Below are 23,050 nucleotides of genomic sequence, written 5' to 3' on the forward strand. Positions count from 1 at the left end.
TATAGTATAAAACACTATAATGAAAAGATTGATAGGAATGGAGTTGTGAGTAACAGTTGACACCAAAGGCGAATTCGCTGTTGACATCATCAGAGAATCTGAAGGGTACAGCAATGCATTTAGCAACAAAAAGATCCTTTACTTCCTGACTCACAGATGCAATCAATAAGGTTAGGTGACAACACCTCATCCACAATAATCCTGAACACCGCTGCCCTGTAAGACTGCATATTCAGCCCTTTACTACTAATATACTCCCAACTGGGTGGCCAAATTCTGCTCTAACTCCATTTCCAAGTTAACTGATGGTGGGTTGGATCTCAAATAGCAATGACACAGAGTAAGGGAAAGAGATAGAAAGCTTAATGTCATGTTGGAGAGACAACAATCTCTCCCTTAATGTCTGCAAAATGAAGGAGCTGTTCACTAACTTCAGGAAGCAGAGTGGAGAAAACACCACTATCTGTAGCAATGGTGCTGAGGTGGAAATGGTCGAGAGCTTCAAGTTCTTCGGAGCAAGTATCACCAGCAATCTGTCCTGGTGCATCTGTGTCAAAGGAACAGTCAAGAAAGCACATCAACACCTCTACTTCCTCAGAAGACGAAGGAAATTGGGTACATCCACAATGACTGTACCAATTTTTATAGGCGCACGACAGAAAGCAACTGCTGTGCCCAAGACTGCAAGAAATTACAGAGAATGCAGCCCAGCTTTTTATCCATTGATTCCATCTATAGTTCCTGATGCCTTGAGAAAGCAGCCAACATAATCAAAGATTCCTCCCACTTTGGTTATGCTCTTTTCCACCCTCCAGAAGATATCAAAGTTTGAAAGCAGGTACCAATAGATTCAAGAACAGCTTCTTCCCTGCTGTTATCAGACTTTTGAATGGACCTCATATATTAAAGTTGCTCTTTCATTGCCCCTTTGCTGGAACTGAACACAATATTCTACATTCTGTTCTATCACCCTGATGAAACTATATAAGAAATGGTTTGCCGAGATAGTATGGAAAACAATTATTTTCAGTGTATCTCTGAGCACGTGACAATAATAAATCAAAAATATTTTTTAAATTTTGTAACAGGATTTGAGAGAGAAATTATCCTGAGGCTGGTGATTATATCAAAAAAAAACACAGCTACGCAACTAAAAGTTAAATTAACAAGTGCTTTGGTATGCACAATACATTTTTTTTGGGGTTGGAACAGAGGGAGTGGAGGGCTGCACGTTCCGAGGGTTGGAGGTTGGAGTAGGATTCCTGAAGAAGGGCTCATGCCCGAAACATTGATTCTCCTGCTCCTTGGATGCTGCCTGACCTGCTGCGCTTTTCCAGCTACACATTTTCAGCTATGCACAATACATGTCAAGAACAGACTCCAGACTTCAAGTTGCATAATTCAATAACAGCATGACTTATCTGGTTGCTATCTCATCTCGATTTTTCTGTTTGTATTCTGTAATCCTTCACTTCCTTACCAATCAAAAATCAAACTCACCTTCGAATAAATTTATATCCAAGCCTTCACTACTTTCTAGGGAAGAGAATTCCACATATTCTAAGAGTAAATAATCTCCACATCTCTGTTTTCCTCTTGTTCTTCAACTTTGTTCTCTAGTTAAAACTCTTGCACAAATGGAAATATCCTCTAGTCTCCCCTTAAGCTCTTATATTTTTCGATAAGGTCACCTTTCATTCTTCTGAACGTCAATGGATATAGACCTAACCTATTCAACTATCCTCCATAAGATAACCCTTTCATCCAGGAATGAGTGGTGTGAACCTTCTCTGAAATGCTTTTAAATGTATATTTTTCAAAAAATGAGATCAAGACTGTCCACAATATTCCAGATGTAGTCTCACCAATGTTCTGTACAGCTGCAGTAAAATTTCCCTACTTTTATATTGCTGTACCCTTGCATAAAATCACAATGGTCTAGTTTTCTTCATAGTCATTTACTGTACTTGCATACTGACATCACACACCAGATATCTGGATTCCTGTGCATTTAAATTGTTTACTGCATTTTGGTTCTTCTTACTAAAGTGAGCAAGTTCACATTCACTTATCTTATACTCCATCTGCCAAGTTTTTTTCTCACTCATATAATCTATCTATATCACTGTGCAGACTCTCTGACTCCCATTGAGAACTTACCTACCTATCATGTGCCATTAGCAAATTTAATTACCATTTTGCTTCTCATGCCAAATTATTGATATATGTGAATACTCGAGGACCTAGCAAGTATTCCTCTGGGACTCCTCAAATGATTTCTTGTCAACCCCAGTGGGATGGTAGGTGAGGACCAGTGAGGTGCTGTCCTGGTGGTGATTGGAACCCCACTGGTCCACCTCTCCAATCGCCAACAGGACAGAACCCCACTGGTCCTCACCGACTGCCCCACCAGCCTCCATATACATCACATCATCCGTCGTCATTTCCGCCACCTCCAAACAGACGCAACCACCAGGGATATATTTCCCTCCCCTCCCCTATCAGCATTCCAAAAAGACCACTACCTCCGTGACTCCCTTGTCAGGTCCACACCCCCCCACCAACCCAACCTCCATTCCCGGCACCTTCCCCTGCAACCGCAAGAAATGCAAAACTTGCGCCCACACCTCCCCCCTTACTTCCCTCCAAGGCCCCAAGGGATCCTTCCATATCCGCCACAAGTTCACCTGCACCTCTACACACATCATTTACTGCATAAGCTGCACCTGATGTGGCCTCCTCTATATTGGGGAGACCGGCCACCTACTTGCGGAACGTTTCAGAGAACATCTCTGGGACACCCGGACCAACCAACCCAACCACCCTAACACTTCAACTCCCCCTTCCACTCCACCAAGGACATGTAGGTCCTTGGACTCCTCCATCGCCAGACCATAGCAATACGACGGCTGGAGGAAGAGCGCCTCATCTTCCTCCTAGGAACCCTCCAACCACAAGGGATGAACTCAGATTTCTCCAGTTTCCTCATTTCCCCTCCCCCCACCTTGTCTCAGTCCCAACCCTCGAATTCAGCACCACCTTCCTAACCTGCAATCTTCTTTCTGACCTCTCCACCCCCACCCCGACTCTGGCCTATCACCCTCACCTTAACCTCCTTCCACTTATCGCATTTCCAACGCCCCTCCCCCAAGTCCCTCCTCCCTACCTTTTCCTTAGCCTGCTTGGCACACTCTCCTCATTCCTGAAGAAGGGTTCATGCCTGAAACGTCGATTCTCCTGTTCCTTGGATGCTGCCTGAGCTGCTGCGCTTTTCCAGCAACACATTTTCAGCTCTGATCTCCAGCATCTGCAGTCCTCACTTTCTCCTAAATCTTTCTGCAGTCTCCCCACCTCCTCAGAACTACCTGCCTGTCTGCCTAACTTCTTATTCGGCGAACTTTGCCAGAATACCCCCAGACCCCTCATCCAGATCATTACTATATAAAGTGAACAGCTGTGGCCCCAACACTGAACCCTGCGGGATACCATTTGTTCAACTTAGATTACATGAAGGAAAGGATTTTGTTAGTGTGGGGTGGGGCTATGGCAACATTTTGTAAATGTGTTGAGCAGTATGAATGTTGCATGAAAGATTGCAGGCATGTGGGAGGTAAGGGAAATATTAATGCAGACAAGAAATGAAGAGTGTGACAATAGTAGCAGAAGATGATGGACTGAAATATGGTAATACAGATGGATACAGGGATGCAACTTGGGGAGGCCTTGAGGATGGATAGCTGCTTCAATTAAGGTGCAGTTCTGCTCCATTTCCCCTTTATTAAATTCCCATCAGGTGAGCAGCCAGATGCCCAAATAGATCCAATAGATACCCCTTTTTTTATTTCACCTATTTTTCTATTCAGCCTGTTCCAGGAACTCTGGAGCAGGTGGGACTTAAACTCAATCTAGGTGTAGGACTGCCCCATAAGAGGGCTCCCAAACCAATCCCTTTCTCTTTTTTATAACAATAAATTAAATCTAAAATCAACCTGTTTAGAGATATTATTTCAGACCTCTGGAGCAGTGAGACTTGAACACAGGCCTCTTTGTCCAGAGGTAAAGATACTAACACTACACGGCAAGGACTCCGGAACATTTAGCCCATTTGATCCTGATGGAAGACATCAAGTCATAGAGTCACAGAGATGTACATCACAGAAACAGACCCTTCAGTCCAACCCATCCATGCTGACCAGATATCCCAACGCAATCTACTCCCACCTGCCAGCACCCGGCCCATATCCCTCCAAACCCTTCCTATTCATTTACCCATCCAAATGCCTCTTAAATGTTGCAATTGTATCAGGCTCAACCACATCCTCTTGCAGTTCATTCCATACACCCTGTGTGTGAAAAAGTTGCTCTTTAGATCTCTTTTATATTTTTCCTCTCTCACCCTAAACCTATGCCCTCTAGTTCTGGACTCCCCGACCCCAGGGAAAAGATTTGTCTACTTATCCTATCCATGCCCCTCATAATTTTGTAAACCTCTATAAGGTCACCCCTCAGCCTCCGACGCTCCAGGGAATACAGCCTCAGCCTGTTCAGCCTCTCCCTGTAGCTCAGATCCCCCAACCCTGGCAACATCTTGGTAAATCTTTTCTGAACCCTTTCAAGCTTCACAAGATCCTTCCGATAGGAAGGAGACCAGAATTGCGTGCGATATTCCAACAGTGGCCTAACCAATGTCCTGTACAGCCGCAACATGACCTCCCAACTCCTGTACTCAGTACTCTGACCAATAAAGGAAAGCATACCAAACGCCTTCTTCACTATCCTATCTACCTGCGACTCCACTTTCAAGGAACTATAAACCTGCACTCTAAAATCTCTTTGTTCAGCAACACTCCCTGAGACCTTACCATTAAGATTTGCACCTTGCATGTATCTAAACTAAAGTCCATCTGTCAATCCTCAGCCCATTGGTCCATTTGATCAAGATCCCTTTGTAATCTGAGGTAACCTTCTTCGCTGTCCACTACACCTCCAACTTTGGTGTCATCTGCAAGCTTACTAACTATACCTCTTATGCTCGCAACCAAATCATTTAAGTAAATGACAAAAAGTAGAGGACCCAGCATCAATCCTTGTGGCACTCTACTGGTCACAGGTCTCCAGTCTGAAAAACAACCCTCTATCACCACCCTCTGTCTTCTACCTTTGAGCCAGTTCCATATCCAAATGGCTAGTTCTCCCTGTATTCCATGAGATCTAACCTTGCTAACATGGGGAATCTTATCAAATGCCTAACTAACGTCTAGATAGATCACCTCCACCACTCTGCCCTCATCAATCCTCTTTGTTACTTCTTCAAAAAACGAAATCAGGTTTGTATATCGCCTGGCACTCACACATTCTCCCCAGGTTAGCCGTGTCAGTGAATGTGAAGAGTACTTTTCAGCATAGGCTGAATGAATCACGCCAGTGCCTGGCCTGCACAGAGCTAACCCAACAGCCACTTCTGCAAGAAGCATAGGAAAGGCTCCATGCATAGAGAATAAAGCTAGCTGGAAAATGGGCAGACCCGATTCACTCCTCTCCCAAAACAGGAGGGTATCGTCAGGGACCCATTAATTTTAATCAGAAACTCAGTGCCGGTGTACAAAGGTCAGATCTGGGCTGTGAACACATCCCAAACCTGAATGCTGACAGAGTCCCAAGTAGGTACTTGTAGTCAATTGTATCAAATGCTTTCTCCTGATCGAGTTTTAGGAAGACTCTTGATAACCAAGTCCTCTAGGAAAAATTGATAAAGTCCTGGACCAGAGGAATGTCTTCGTGAATCCTCCAGCCTGGGACCGTGTATGATTTTTTTAGGGTGGAACTAGCTCCTCTTAATGTAATTAGGAAGGGAAAAATTGATGTGGTGTTTTATTTGAATCCACTTAAATAGGCACATGCATCCATTGCTCTATCAATGATTGCAATGCTTTTTGCATAATTGGTTCAACTTTTCATGTAAAACTGGGGTCATGCATGGAATGACTATTCTCAAAATAATATGTGATTTTAATTTCCATTGATTCCAATTGTCTAATGGCAAATCAGTATGCAATGATTTTACGTGCCAAAGTTGAAAATCTATCCTATTATTCACAACAATCAATTTAAGTAATTGTTACTACCATGTATCAAGAGATTAATCAAATAAAAAGGTGGGGAAAGCTACCTTTCTTTACCTTGCCTGATTCTAATTATATTACTTTTGAAACACATTTCAGACACAAAAGATTCTCTTCAACGTGCAAGTCGAATATCAGATCCTGAACCTTGCTATGAACGAGGTAAATAAAAATGTTTATATTAGTACTTTCAATTACAAGTGATTAATAGACAAACTCTCTATTTACAATTCTCAAGTAGGCAATGATTTATTTAGATGTACAGTTGACTAGATATTTGCATACATTTGATGTCTGTTCTACAAGTGGATGGTCCAGGTGCTTTCATTTTGCCATGCAATATTTAAGAGGTGTGGTATGGAAAAACAACAGGCAGGGAAAAAGAGAATAAGCTATGAAGATTGTTTCCAGCAACCTTGTTAGTTTTTATGTCCCCTACGCACAGTGATAAATATCTACTTCTAGTATAGGCCAGATGTGGCCTTACCCATAACTTTTTCCACATATTTGTGTCACTTTGTCCTGTGAGTAAGAAGGAAGTACTTTCTAGTAACCTAGTATGACATTATCAAAATTTTGTGGCTTGTGTAGCATCATTTCAGGACCAATTCATGATCTGATTCAGTCAATAAGCTTTTTCTTTTTGTTCTTCAAAACAAAATGATTTGTGTGAAAATATGAAGTAGCAAACAAACAAGAAAGATTATATGAGGATGTACATATGAAGGTGAGGATCTAAAATCTGCCAGGAGTAACCATTTTGTGCATTCATTTATTAACCAGAAAATGGCTTCAGGCTGCAAATTAACACTGTGTTTAAAATGGCTTCTCAACCTGCTAAAGACTGCATTCCTGCCTTGCTGACCTACCTGAATCAAAAGATAAAGCAGACAATGGAAGCTTCACAGTATGGAATAAATAAGCTGGATAGGACATGACTAATCATCTCAGCTAACCTTGAAATGCAAGCGAGAAGAGATAAATGTGTAGTAAACAACTTTGTTTCCCAGGAAATGTCATTGGGTTAACCTGCTGTCCATTATGTCATTTTATTACCCTTTATTGGATTTACTCTACAATTAAGGCTGTACTATTTCTTAAGAAACATATAAAAATTGCCTTTGTTCTAAATGGAATTGTGCAATTTCTCCAAGGAACACAGAAGCTTTCAACCTCTGTGTTGCTGGACAAACCTGTACCCAGCATCGTAATAAAATGTGAAATCTTGCTGAAGCAGACCATATTCCTGTTGATTATTTGATCATTCACGGAACGGAGAAACTCCTCCCCGGTGGGTGAAATCTTCAAAGGTAGAGGTATGTGATAGATCACATAGCAATGGGATGAAAGGAAAATAATCCAAACAGTTAAATGTGCAGATTGGGGAAGTAAATTAGCCAGGCTTTCTTAAATTAACAAAAAGAGTGAATTTATTAATTAATAAGCACAAGATGAATTAGTGATACAACACAAATACCACAGATTTGTATATCAGGTGATCTAGGTAAAAACAATGACTGCAGATGCTGGAAACCAGATTCTGGATTAGTGGTGCTGGAAAAGCACAGCAGTTCAGGCAGCATCCGAGGAGCAGTAAAATCGACGTTTCGGGCAAAAGCCCTTCATCAGGAATACAGGCAGATTGCCTGAAGGGTGGAAACATAAATGAGAGGAGGGTGTGGGTGGGGAGAAAGTAGCATAGAATACAATAGGTAGTGGGGGAGGGGATAAAGGTGATAGGTCAGGGAGGAGGGTGGAGTGGATATGTGGAAAAGAAGATAGGCAGGTAGGACAAGTCATGGGGACAGTGCAGAACTGGAAGTTTGGAACTGGGGTGAGGTGGGGGAAGGGGAAATGAGGAAACTGTTGAAGTCCACATTAATGCCCTGGGGTTGAAGTATTTCGAGGCGGAAGATGAGGCTTTCTCCCTCCAGACATCAGGTGGTGAGGGAGTGGCGGTGAAGGAGGCCCAGGACCTTCATGTCCTCAGCAGAGTGGGAGGGGGAGTTGAAATGTTGGGCCACAGGGCAGTGTGGTTGATTGGTGCGGGTGTCCCGGAAATATTCCCTAAAGCGCCCTGCTAGGAGGCATCCAGTCTCCTCAATGTAGAGGAGACCGCATCGGGAGCAACAGATACAATAAATGATATTGGTGGATGTGCAGGTAAAACTTTGATGCACGTGGAAGGCTCCTTTAGGGCCTTGGATGGAGGTGAGCGAGGAGGTGTGGGCACAGGTTTTGCAATTACTGCAGTGGCAGGGGAAGGTACCAGGACGGGAGGGGTGGGTCGTAGGGAGGGGCGTGGACCTGACCACGTAGTCACAGAGGGAACGGTCTTTGCGGAAGGTGGAAAGGGGTGGGGGGGAGGAATATATCCCTGGTGGTCGGGTCCATTTGGAGGTGGCGGAAATGTCGGCGGATGATTTGGTTTATGCAAAGGTTGGTAGGATGGTAGGTGAGCACCAGGGGCGTTCTCTCCTTGTTACAGTTGGAGGGATGGGTTCTGAGGGCGGAGGTGCAGGATGTGGACGAGATGCGTTGGAGGGTATCTTTAACCACGTGGGAAGGGAAATTGCAGTCTCTAAAGAAGGAGATATCAGGTGATCTGTTTCTGAATTAGTCATGAAGAGCAGGAAAGACAATGTTGGAGCTATTTCTACCCATGGCTCAGCAAGGAAGTTAAAAATAATATAAAGACAAAATCAGAAATGTGTGATATTACAAAGGCAAATGGGATGTTGGAAGATTGGGAAGCTTTTAAAAGAACAAAGGAAAAAATCATAAAAGTGCAAAGGTAAGTTATGAAGGAAAATTAGCACAAAATATTAAAATGCATTATAAAAGCTTCTGTTAGTATACAAATGAAGACAGTAGCTAAAGTGAATGTTGGCCTCTTCAAGGAGTTACTATTGGGGCACACAGAAAAGGCAGAGTCACAAATCAATATAATGCTTCAATATTCAAGGTGTAAGACCCTAGTCTGATATATAAAAAAAGGTAATAGAAATTGTAGAAAGAGAGGAACTTAGAACAAGAAGCAAGAAAGGGAATAAGAACTGAGCAGATTATTGGGATTGAAGGCAGACAAGTCCCCATGACCTAATAAGCCTACATTCTAGGGTCTTAAAGGAAGTGGCTGCAGAGAAAGTGGATCCTTTGGTTATAATATTTCAGAATTCCCTGGATGCAGGAAGAGTTCCAGTGGATTGGAAAAATACTAATATAACATTGATATTCAAAAAGGGAGGGAGGCAGAACATAGGAAACTACAGACCAGTTAGTTGACATATTGTTGGGAAATTGTTAGAACTCATTACTAAGGAAGTAATAAACAGGATATTTGGGAAGTCAAAATACAATCCATGAGAGTCATCATTTTTAAATAAAGATTAAATCGTGTTTGATTAATTTTCTGGAATTCTTGAAGATGGAACACGCAATACGCATAATGGGGATCCTGTTGGAGTAGTATAGCTGGACAACCAGGAGATAAGGGGCCATATAAAGGTTAATGTACAAAGTAAGATCACAAAGGGTGAGGAAAATTTATTAGCACAGATAGAGGATTGGCTAACCAATAGAAAGCAGAGAGGCAGCTGAAGTCCAATGTGAATAAGAGTGAAGTTATCTATTTTGGTTAGAGGAATAGAAATGCAACTTATTGTCTAGATTAGATTAGACTTACAGTGTGGAAACAGGCCCTTCGGCCCAACAAGTCCACACCGACCCGCCGAAGCGCAACCCACCCATACCCCTACATATTACCCCTTACCTAACACTACGGGCAATTTAGCTTGGCCAATTCACCTGACCCGCACATCTTTGGACTGTGGGAGGAAACCAGAGCACCCGGAGGAAACCCACGCAGACACGGGGAGAACGTGCAAACTCCACACAGTCAGTCGCCTGAGTCGGGAATTGAACCCGGGTCTACAGGCGCTGTGAGGCAGCAGTGCTAACCACTGTGCCACCGTGGAGGGAAACTTCAGAATGCTAAGTGCAGAGGGATCTGGCTGCCTGTGCATGAAATCGGAGAAAATTATGTAGATACTGCAGGTAATAAGGAAAGCAAATGGAATTTTAGCATTTATTATAAAAGGAATAAAGAACTAGGGAAGTCTTGCTGCCTTGTGCAAGGCCTTCATGAGACTACACCTGAAGTATTGCTTATTTACTGGGTCAAGAGTCTGTCGGTGTGATTCTATTTCATCCTGTGACTACAGGTGGTGTGAAAAAAACCTTTGCAAGGTCATCGTCAGATTACCATTAACTCCTAAAATATTTTAGATATGCAATTAAGCCCCAATCCAACTGATGTCGATGGACAGACCATGCTGGGTGAAGAATTGGGTCAAACCCACCAAAACAGTGGTAATGGAAATTATTCTCAAGGCAATAGCCCCTGGAAAACAGTTAATCATAATAATAAGGATATACTGGTCACTGCTTTCATTTATGGTAATAGTTCCAATGGAATAAGAGGTGCAGATTTTATTCCAGATCAGTTTTTCCCATAACATAGCACATATGCCAGATCTGCAAACCTTACTACATTCTTGTAGAGGTGTGGCAGGTAAAAATTTTGGCTGATGTATATGCCTAGCCATCAGAATGTCAGGTACCTTATTTATGAATCTGTGAATCCATTTCCTCAACAGGAGCTCAATTTTCGTTTACTAGCATTTGGGATGTGCTTCTGCTTCAGCTTTGGTGTTTACAGTCTTCATTAATGTTTTTAACCTCAGTCAGCTTGTAGGTATGCTGCCTAAGAAGTTCCATTTATTGCCTCCACAGGATCTTCTATACTCCCAAAATAGTTTTGGATAACAGGACCTGAGAGTCTTCTGCCTACAGTGGGATCTTGGATTCCTCTGCTCAAGCTTGTCTATCCATAGACCACATGACCACAGTCAAGAAAAATGCCACATACTTTCATCTGCAGCTATTCTGATCTCAGTGGGCTTCTCCAAGATTGCCAGTGATGTTTTAGATAGATTTAGATTACTTACAGTGTGGAAACAGGACCTTCGGCCCAACAAGTCCACACTGACCCGTCAAAGCACAACCCACCCATACCCCTACATTTACCCTTTACCTAACACTACGGGCAATTTAGCATGGCCAATTCACCTGACCTGCACATCTTTGGACTGTGGGAGGAAACCGGAGCACCCAGAGGAAACCCACGCAGACATGGGGAGAACGTGCAAACTCCACACAGTCAGTCGCCTGAGGAGGGAATTGAATCCAGGCCTCTGGCGCTGTAAGGCAGCAATGCTAACCACTGTGCCACCGTGCCGCCATTTAAAAATATAAAATGCAAATAAAAAGGTGCCTTGAATCTTGTTAAGACATTGACCTACTCCTCACCAATCACATTTGTAGGCAAACTAGGCATGACTCCCACAGTCATTGGTCCTGACAAAAGGTCACATTCCTGATGTATCAAATAAAAGGGATTGGGCAAGTATCCTGCTTCAAACCTTTTTAACAGCATTTTAAGCACATATTGTGCTCTCCAGTAGGATGATCATACCTTTTCTCAGCAACAGTGTTTGGCTGGTCTCAGTATCACTAGAAAGACGAAAAAACTGCAGATACTGGAATCCAAAGTAGGCAGACAGGAGGCTGGAAGAATACAGCAAGCCAGGCAGCATCAGGAGGTAGAGAATTTGACATTTCAGGTGTCACCCTTCTGTAAACCCCAGTCCTGAAGAAGGGTTACACTCAAACATCAACTTCTCCACCACCTGATACTGCCTGGCTTGCTGCTTTCTTCCAGCCTCCTGCCTGTCTACTCAGTATCACTAAAGACTAGCCTGCCTCACTCCGTGGCCTCCCTTCCTTTAGTTGCAAAAACCCAGTCTGTCTCAACAATTGGTTAAACTGCATCTGCATTTTCAAGAGTGCCTGTGCAGGGATTTGCAGCTGCAGTCAGAGCCATAGCCAGGTCAGTTATGCTGTCCGACTTATTCCCATTCTCTGCATGAGGTGTATATGCCTAAATATATCCGAGTGATTTCTCCTGTAGCTTCAAGTAGTTGATGTAGACATGCCCAATATTTCAGCAGTTAAGATTTATACAGGGCACTGGTGAGAACACACCTATCGCAATATGTACAATATTGTCTGTTTATTTAAGGAAGGATATGAATACATTGCAACCACTTCAGATAAAGTTTAGTAGAATAATACCAGAAGTGGCCAGTTGCCTTATGAAGAAACATTGGACAGGCAAGCTTGTGTCCACTGGAATTTATGAGTGACATGTTTTTATTGAAAGATGTAAAATCCTGTAAGTTCTTGACAGGTTGTTTATGGAGAGAATGTTTCCTGTTGTGGGAGACTCAGAGTTACTGTTCAAAGTAATGGCTTCCCCATTGAAGTCAGAAGAGGAGATTTTTTGTTCTCTCAAGGCTTGTTCTCTTAAGTCTTGGAAATGCTCTTCCTCACAAAGCAGTGGAAGCAGAGTCATTGAATATTTTTAAGGCAAAGCTAAATGGATACTTAGTAAACACAGGCAGATATGTGTAGTAGAATTTATTAATTACCAGACAAGCCTTGATACTATTGAATGGCAGGGCAGCTTCGAAGGGCATGTGGCCTACTCTTGTTCCTAAAGACATGTGCATACTTGGGTATATGTGACTGCCTATAATGTTTGGAATTGCATCATAATATTTTTCTTAAATTGACAAGTATTAAACTCTTTTCTCAACTCAAAATTTTTTAATTACTTCCTTATTGTTTGAGGTGAATACATAAAAGTACACTTTAATTGGGCAAAGTTGATCTTAGTTAAACCAGCATGTTTTTTTCATTTCAGATTTCAAGCATCTGTAGCCTTTTGCTTTTATTTAAATAGTTATTGAAGTTCATGAAGTGAACTAAAATACAAAACCCACATAAAAGCAAAGAAGGATATTTTATAAACACTTTACATGATGCTAATTATACTACTTGTGAAACATGTTTCAGATACACGAGTTGCTCCAGGAAACCGTTCAAGAATATCAGATCCTGAGGTTTATGAACACGAAGATAAATAAAACAGTGTTATACATTTTTGCTTTAAATTGTGTGTCATTAATAAGCCATTAATGAGGATACAAGTGACAGAGAAAAATAAGATGATTAGATTTGAAAAATTTGAAAGAAAACAGAATCAACATTTTGAGTCCACGTCTTCGGAAATGTCATACTGACCTCAAAACTTTAACTTTTTCTCTCTCCACAGCTGCTACCAGATCTATTGAGTTTTGCCAGCACTTTGTTTGCATTTCACATTCCCAGCATCAACACTATTTTGCTTTTATTTAAGTATTTCTTGAAATTGACCGAGAAACTAAATTCAAATGAAAGTTACCAAGGATATCTTTATATACACTTTACATGTTAATTATACTTGTGAAACATGTTTTAGATACACAAGTTGTTCCGAGAAACAGATCAAGAATATCAGATCCTGAAGCTTTCGAATACGAAGGTAAATAAAACAGTGTTAAACATTTTTGCTTTAAATTGTGTGTCATTAATAAGCCACCTCTTTTTTAATCAACTCAATAATTTTCATGGAGGCACTGCTCTGTGTCCTTTATAATTGGAACTGGATGAACATTGGAGAGCAGTACTTTCTCTCCTACAAATTAATGCCTTCTCAGAGCAGTTTAATTTGTGATGCAGAATGTAGAGGAAAGGATACGAGTGACAGAGAAAAATAAGATGATTAGATTTGAAAAATAAATGTGCTTGTGATCTGTAACTTTGTAAATTCCTATGGCTCCTGTTAATAATTGCAGACATTTATTCCTCAATTAGATGTAGGTGTTTGTAAGTTTTCAGTGTATCCATTTGTACCAGTTTCCTCCCCAACCCCACCACACAAAAAAAAATGGAAGTGGGTTACTGGAACCCTGGGGAGATTATTTGAGGATGTACATGCAAGTCTAAGGTAAAGACTATTGAGACAAATTGGAGACATATGGGAAATGAGGAAATAAAATAAATGAGAAATTGTTGGAGATGCAAACTGTGACAGTGGTGACAGTTGGAGATGAGTTGAAATAAAGTTGCATTTGATACAGCCTTGTTAAAAGAAAGCTTGAGTGTGCTGAGCTGCCTGAATGAAAATATGGCAAAGGACATTGTAATTGGGCAAGATTTAAAGCTAAAAAGAACATGACCACAAGGGGATGCTGAAATGAGGGGAAGTTGAGTTACCTCTTCTCACCTGGTCATAATGCTTCATCAAGTGACGAGCCATATAGAAATCTTATAGGTTACATTACTTACAGTGTGGAAACAGGCCCTTCGGCCCAACAAGTCCACACCAACACACAACCCACCCAGACCCAGTCCTCTACATTTACCCCTTCACCTAACACTACGGGCAATTTAGCATGACCTGCACATTTTTGGATTGTGGGAGGAAACCAGAGCACCCGGAGGAAACCCACACAGACATGGGGAGAATGTGCAAACTCCACCTAGAGAGTCATCTGAGGCAGGAGTTGAACCCAGGTCTCTAGCGCTGTGAGGTAGCAGTGCTAACCACTGTGCCACCCATAATCTGACTAGCACTTTAACTGCTTCTTCCTGGTCAAGATGGGTGGTGGAGTAGGATGATAATTTTAATAGTAGGGAAACCAATAGAATGTGTTCAGTATCTGCATAAAGAGGTACATACAGTATGTGCTCATTCAATTTGACATAAATTTAGATCTAAGCCAATGTTTCTGAAAAGGTGGAGGTTCTTTTGTAATATTGGAGAAGATTTCTGGAGAAGTGTAAAACCAGTGTGTATGGACTGCGTATTCTTAAAATTACAATTAATTCCAGTTTTTTTAAAAGAAAATCATCTTCATTGCTAGTATTTTGCCTGAACAAAAAGTAAAAGTCAATCCAATATTGACACTAAAAATAAGTAATATTATTAATAAAAACAAATGTGCTAGTGTAACTGTCTCACAGTGTTTGTAGAAAGAAAAACAGAATCAATGATTTGAGTCCACGTCTTCGGAAGTGTCATACTGGCCTCAAAATTTTAACTCTTTTTCTCTCCACAGATGCTACCAGATCTGCTGAGTTTCACCAATACTTTGCTTTCATTGCCAGTTTCCAGCATCAGCAGTATTTTACTTTTATTTATGTTAGTGAAGCAGACTGAGAAACTAAATCCAAATGAAAGCAAGCAAGGATACCTTTGTATACAACTTACATGCTAATTATACTTTGAAACATGTTTCAGATACACGAGTTGCTCCGAGAAACAGATCTAGAATATCAGACTGTGAAGCTTATGAACATGAAGGTAAATGAAAGTGCTTTACATTTGTGCTTTAACTTGTTTGTTATTAATAGGCAATCTCTTTTCTAATCAACTCAATTATTTTCAAGAAGGCACTGTTCTGTGTCCTTTATAACTGCAACTGGATGAACATTGGAGAGCAGTACATTCCCTCTTGCCTTCTCAAAGCAGTTGAATTTATGATGCAGAATTTAAAGGGAAGGTAGTAGGCAAAGGGAAAAAGTAGATTAGATTTGAAACGTAATTGTGGCCTGCAACTTTGTAAATTCATGTGCCCTGTTAACGACTCCAAGCACCTACTCCTTGATTAGAGACAGGTGTTCATTAGTTCTGTGTGTACTAGTTTGTACTACACAAAGAAAAAACAGGTGCCCTGGGGAGATTATTTGAAGATGTACATGTAAGGCTTGGGTAAAACTGTTGGCGACAAAATGGAGAGAAATGGGAGGTGAGGAAATCAGTAAGCAACTATTGCAGGTGTAGAATGTGACATCAGTGGCAAGTTGAAGATGGATTGAAATAAGGTGTACACGAGACACTCCCAGAAACACACACACGCACACACTCCTATAGACCCATACACTCACACAGATCCTCCATAAACTCCCACACTCACACAAGCACCCTCTCACCGACTTATGCCTCTTTACACTCACACTCACATATAAACACATGCTCTCTCACAGACACTCATACCTCCCCTACCCCCCCACACACGCGCACACCCATATATAAGTTTGTGGGGTGAATTTGTATTTGCAGAATTACATTTTATTTTGCTCTAAAATTGCTTAAATCCATGTAAAGATTCTGCAAATCCCTTTTTTAGATTAGAATCAGTCTGAACATTGGGGCACAGACAGCCTCACAGAGGGCACCTCACATCTTCAATGCACTATCTGGGCCAACATGGCACCTATTGTTAAAGTTCACTTGAGAATGTAACTTTAAGATAGTTCTGAAACCAACATGCCCATTGTAAAAGATGAGAGACTTAATAAACAGTCCAGATCTTTTTCAATATATAATTTCAGTTACATCACACTGTAAATTTTTGCTATAGATTCTGTGTCCTACGATCTTATACTCCACAACCACCTGATGAAGGAGCAGTGCTCTGAAAGCCAGTGCTTCCAAATAAACCTGTTGGACTATAGCTGGTGTTATGTGATATTTAACTTTGTACACCCCAGTCCAAACTGGCACCTCCAAATCATGAAATAAGATTGCATTCATTAGAGACATGTCAAAAAAAAAAGGAGAGAACACTTGAGTGCGCAGAGTTACCATAATTAAAATGCAGTTCTGGTTCTCCTCACCTCAATGCTTTCTCATCAGGTGAGCAGCAAATTAGTTGCCGGGGTTGTACATGCAGTTAAGTTCTTAAATCAAATGAAGAAAGTTTATCAATAGGGCTAGTCTTTACATCACTTAAAAACAAACAAGGGCCATAAATCCTAATTGCCATACAAGTGTGTCATAACATGCCTAAACAGTTGACGTTAGGATATGCACTGGCCTCACCACATCTTCATCACACAACACTTGCAGATAACCACTTTGGAGTGTGCCAACACCTTGCCATTGAAATGCTGCTGCCATGCTGTTTGCACACAAGGACAGGTCCCCATTGATACCACATTGATTCAGGTGGCAACTTCTGACTGGCAGGGTCTGGTGCCATGAACTTCACATTGTGGTCCTGTGAAATAAAAGGACCCTTGGCAACCATCCCATACATTCTGGTATCTGGGATATCTGACATAATGAGATGAACAGAGGAGAATTGTATGAGATAATCGGAGAAACCCTCCTTGAAACTCCCAAAAATTGACATTTAGCTGAGATTTGGCAAAAGACAGCCCAGCAAGAGTACATTCACCCCAGTTCTCACATCTGTTCAGCAAACTAATCTTAATGCAAAGAGTTGGGATATTTAAAAATAAATTTTCATATAAAACTGTTATTATGGATGATACATTCATTCTCAAAAATATCTAATTTTCATTGGAATTAATTTTTTCATTGTTTAATAATGGGTAATGGTCTTTGTTGCTCATTTTATTGGAATGGGCAGCCAGAGAAAATGGTTGAGGAGGTACAATAGCATCATTTAAAAAAACATTTAGATAGGTACATGGATGGGAAGTGTTTAGAGGGATATTGACCAAATGAGAACAATTATTGTATGACTCTATCCCTGAGCGACAAGTTAGAACTCTAATGTCACATTAATCAAGCAACTGTATTAGCAGTTGTTTTCATTGAGAGATTTGACAAAAATAGAGATAAGCTATGTTTCTGTGACTTACCTGATACTAGTTAAACTACAATGGAAACATATTTCAACTGCAGAAGGTAGTTAGAATATCATATCCTAACCCTTATGACTAAAAAAATACAAAAACCTGTAGATTTTTTTGCTTATTACTTATAAATAGTTTACAGCAATTTATAATTTGTAATCAACTTAGTTATATTTAAGGAGCTATTGCTCTGTGTCCTTCACATGTGCCATTGGATGGACATTGGTGTGAGCAGTACTATTTATCCTACAAATGAATGACAGGTCAATGCAGCTTCACTTTGCTGTTCAAGGTGCCTGAGAAGAGCTACCTGTGAGAAGAGGAATGAAGGTAAAATCTGCAAGTACCCTGTAATTTGTGCCTTGCAGCCTTGTTATTTTCCATGCTATCTACCAACAGTCGCCACCATTCAGTCCTCCACTGGGAACCTGATGTTGTCCTTACCCTACGTTGGTGTTCCTCTGTGTCCCACATATTGTGTACCAATTTGTACCATAAAAAGGAACAAAAATGTTAATAGAGGCTTAAAATGATAAAAGAAATAAGTTTAAGGTACTGTGAACATCTGACAAATTAAAGATATGGGAGGCAAGAGAAGTAACAGAGTGATTGCATGGGGTGTGGACTATACCAGGAGCAGCAGGTCGATATGAATTGCAAAGTGTTAACAATACATAAAAACATGGGTGAAGTAAATTGAAAAAGAAGGCTTGAAAATGTAGAACTGCCTCAATTAAGAAGAAATTATTTGCCTCCCTCTCCACCTCAACACTTCCTTGCCAACTGAACAGTCAAATATATACCCTGATCTTAATGGGAGCTGACTTCTTTTAATCTAATTAGGAAAGGAAAATAATAGGAGCTGGTCCTTGCTTGACTTAAGGTATGTTGTAGTTGAGAGTGTGTTGCTGGAAAAGCACAGCAGGTCAGGCAGCATCTGAGAAGCAGGAATATTGATGCTTCAATTTTCCTGCTCCTTGGATACTGCCTGCCCTGCTATGCTTTTCCAGCAACACAGTCTCAACTCTGATTCCAGCATTTGCAGACCTCACTGTCACCTTAAGGTATGTTGTAGTCAATCTGTCTAGGGATGTTATTGCGCACCTCTGGAGCATATGGGATCTGAAGCTTGGCTTTCTGGTTCTGAGGTAAGGACACAATGATTGCACAAGAGACCCTATCTTACCAAAAGTTCATGTAAAATGCATTTAATTGTTCATGCACTTATTTAGGATCAAACTAAAACATTCTTCTGAGAGTTGGAAATTTACTTTAATACATTGGAGTAGATTTTCATGTAGAACTGATGTTATGGATGGGATGGTGGTTCTAACAATATTTGATTCCACGCATTCATACAATGATGGGCACCAGTGTTGGCTCAGTAGTTAGCACTGCTGCCTCACAGTGCCTGGGATCCAGATTCAGTTTCAGCAATGGTGACTGTGTAGTTTGTGTGTTCTCCCAGTGTCTGCTTGGGTTTCCACTGGGTGCTCTGTTTTGTCCCTCCACAGTCCAAAGATGTACAGGTTAGGTGGATTGCCTATGCTAACTTGCCCCATATGGTATGCATGAATGTGCAGGATAGGTGAATTAGCCACTGTAAATCTAAAGATACAGGGATAGGGTGGGATGCTATGAGGGTCAGTGCAGACTTGATGGGCCAAATGGCCTTTTTCTGCAATGTAGGCATTCAATGATACTAAGAGCGACAATTTGAAAATCTGACAATATGCACCATAATTGATGTGTTATTGTTATTGCTGTTGAATTAAAAACTGAATAATAATGTAAGTAGGGAGTACAATTTTGTCTTACCATCTGGAACATATTTCAGATAGAATGTATACTCCTGTTGTGATAGGATTAAAATGATCTTCAAACCAGATCAAGGGTTAATTGGACACAACAACAAGCAATTGAATGAAGTGGAAAAGTATGTAGGAAACAGGCCAAATCATAAGTAACTTTTTTTTTTGACTGAGCAATGACCATGAGATAATACACCGTCCCATTTGAATTCACACAGAGCAACCTGGAGGTTTGTTTTGTATAATAGAATGCCCTGGAAATTACCAGAGAATGATGATATGTCATGCCATCTTTGATTGAGATGAGTATTAATATCAGGGACTTTGCTCTAGAGGACTTCACCTTTGACTGGAATTGCAAATGGTGTCGGGAACTCGGATTTCTCGAGATCAGCCATTGTAAAGCGGAGTCCCTGATAGGCAAGAGGCAGTAAGACTCATTGAGCATGTGTAAAGTAGTTTAAGCTAACAAATCCACTCATTAGTTACATTAAAGCCATGCAAATTAAAGTAGATTACTGCTTTTACTGCTATAGATACACATTTACTGCAAATGTACAAACCTACGTTTATCTCAATAAATTTACCACATGATATATTCACTGTTTTACATGCAAACCTACTAATAAAATTATTAAATCCCACCAAACCCACGATTGAAACAACTCAAATATAGAGCTAAAGTAGTCGATACTGAAACATGACATGAATTAGAACTTTTAAAAGCGTATCATTGAGTCCTACAGCATGGAGACAGGCTCTTTAGGTCAAGCTGACCAAAATGTCAGCCCCTGCACTTGGTCCATATCCTCCTCATCCTTCCTATACGTGTATTTGTGCAAATTCCTTTTAAACATTGTTAATGAACCCATCTCAACCACTTCAACTAGCAGCTCATTCTATATGCATTTCACCCTCTGTGTTAAAGAAGTTGCCCCTCAGGTTTCCTTTTATTTTTTCCCCTCTAACCTTAAACCAATGCCATCTAGTCCTCGATTCCCCAACCCTGGGGAAAAAACTGAGTGCATTCACCTTATCCAGGCCTCTCATAATCTTTTTTTTCATCTCTATAAGGTTCCCCCCCCCCCACTCAGTTTTCTACACTCTAAAGAAAAAAGTCCTAGTTTGTCCATCCTCTCCTTAAAACTCAGATCATTGTGGCCAGGCAGCATCTTTGTAAATTTCTTCTTCACCCTCTCCAGTTTAATGACATCCTTCCTATAACAAGGTGACCAAAACTGAACACAAGTGTGGCCCCACCTGTATAACTGCAATGTAACCTCACAATTTCCGTACTCAGTGTCCTGGCTGATAAGGCCAGTGTGCCAAAAGCCTTCTTCACTGCCCTATCTGCCTGTGACTCCACTTTCAGAGAACTGTACACCTGAACTCCAAGATCCCTCTGTTCCACAATACTCTTTAAGACCCTACCATTCACCATGAAACTCCTATCTTGACTTAACTTTCCAAAATGCAAGACCTCACATTTATCTCTATTAAACTCTATTTGCCATTTCTTGGCCCACTTTCCCAACTGATCAATGTCCTGCTGCAATTTCTGATAGTCTTCCTTACTGTCCACGATAATGCATGTTTTAGTGTCATCAGCGAACTTACTAATCATGCCTTGTACCTTTTCATCCAAATCATTGATATAGATAACAAACAGTAATGAGCCCAACACCGACTCCTGAGGCACTCCACTGATCACAGGCCTCGAAACCAACAAGCATCCTTCCACTATTACCCTCTGCTTTTTGCCATGAAGCCAATTTTGAATCCAATTTGCCAGCATGCCCTGGGTTCCATACGGTCTAACTTCCCAGAGCAGCAGACTGAAGGGCCTTACTGAAATCCATATAGACTACGTCTACCACTCTGTCCTTGCCAACCTTCCTGATCATTTCATTAAAGAACTCTAACAAATTTGTGAGGCATGATCTCCCATTCACAAAGCCATGCTGACCACTCTTAATTAAATCCTGTCTTTGCAAATGCATGTACATCTCAAGTTACTTACCAACCACTGATGTTAAGCTTATTGGTCTGTAGTTCCCAGACATTTCTTTGCCACCCTTCTTGAATAATGGCACAACATTCGCTACCTTTCAGTCTTCTGGGACCTCACCTTGGCTGACGATGATGCAAAAAATTAGTCAGAGTATGTTAGTGCTTTAAACTATGACTGGTGGTCTCTTCTCCAAACCCCACATTTAAAGAGGTAATGTTCTTATATGAGCAACTGGACAGGCATTGGAGAGCAGTAGTTCCTGTCTGACAAGAATATGATTACTCAAAGCAATTTCAGTTCTGCAAGGTGTACAGGCGAATATAGCAGTGAAGAAAGGGCATAAGGGTAAGGTCAAAAGAAACTGTGGTTTGTGACTGACACTTTTGTTAATTTCTGGATCCTTTATCCTCATTGGCAGATATCTACTCCCCCAGTGCTGGCATGCGGTCTTACTTTACTCAGAACTTCTGCTCCCACATAGTGTGAATTCTTGTATGACAAGGAAGTTTTGAGTGAATTAGTCATGGCTAGGAAAGTGGTTTGAAGTTGTGCATAAAAGGTTAGGATACTACGAATATATTTCATATTGCAAAGATATAAAAGATGGGGAAGTAACAAATGCAGCTGGGGCAGGATGTTTGCGCAAATGTGACAATAGCAGCATGTAGAGATAGAAACAACTGTGGTAGCAGTCGGTGGATGCCGGAATTTAGAAGAAATATTTTATATTATCCTGAGCATTTCCCCATCAAGTTTAAACCCTGGACCTTGTTGGCAACTGCTCTCATTTAATCTGTTATGGACTAGGCCAGACTACTTAAAACATTCTTAAGCAGGCAGCCCACACCATAACTTTGCAACTTGTTTCAGTAAGTGTATAGTGAAAATTACCCGGTTGACTACCAGGTTTTCAAAGAGACAGAACGTTTTTTAAAAATTACACATTTGAACACAAAGAACAAAATAAAGAACCCCTACGGAATGCAGTCTGAGCAAACTAGACTTAATAATGCTATTCTGAATATGCAGAATACTCGCAATAAACAACTCTTCTTAAAACAGCAAAATGAAACAAATGCTTACAGGTTTAAGTTAGAAGCGCAGAATGAGAACGAGTTTAGCAGCCTGTTTCCAAACAGCTGAACTCCTAACTAGTTCTGGACTGAACTGCTCAGCTAGAGAGCTGACCACTCCCCTTTCATTATGCAGGTTACTGGTAAAACATGACCGTTTTGACCTGCAGTCTCATCTGTTTACATATAAATAAAAGGCCTCTCAAAATCATTTTTCATCTCTGTACCAAGCTAGTCTGATCGGATCTGGGAGCTGTTTATGACCCCTCTGAAAAAAAAACCAAGGACACAATATCCTTGAAAAAAGGAACAGCTTTGTGACACCGCCTCCCTTAAAGAAAATGAACCATCAATCTCCAATCTCCAAAGATGGTTTCATTTTTTAAAACTTTTCAAACATCTGGTTAGTAGTCTAAATAC

The 23,050-nt window shown here is 40.9% G+C and overlaps 1 long non-coding RNA gene across 2 annotated transcripts in view; it reads right to left on the reverse strand.

Annotated features, from left to right (window-relative positions):
- The window catches only part of LOC132827086 (uncharacterized), a 56,728-nt gene extending 34,008 nt beyond the window's left edge, over positions 1-22,720 (reverse strand). For both annotated transcript variants that reach the window (XR_009645970.1, XR_009645969.1), the window contains exons 1-2: positions 22,641-22,720; positions 21,567-21,679 (exon numbers count right to left, since the gene is read on the reverse strand). This is a non-coding gene — a long non-coding RNA (uncharacterized LOC132827086). The remainder of the gene's footprint in view (positions 1-21,566; positions 21,680-22,640) is intronic.
- Between the last annotated feature and the right edge of the window lie 330 nt (positions 22,721-23,050).

This window comes from Hemiscyllium ocellatum, chromosome 24 (genome assembly GCF_020745735.1).
Source record: "Hemiscyllium ocellatum isolate sHemOce1 chromosome 24, sHemOce1.pat.X.cur, whole genome shotgun sequence".
NCBI classification, from domain to species: domain Eukaryota; kingdom Metazoa; phylum Chordata; class Chondrichthyes; order Orectolobiformes; family Hemiscylliidae; genus Hemiscyllium; species Hemiscyllium ocellatum.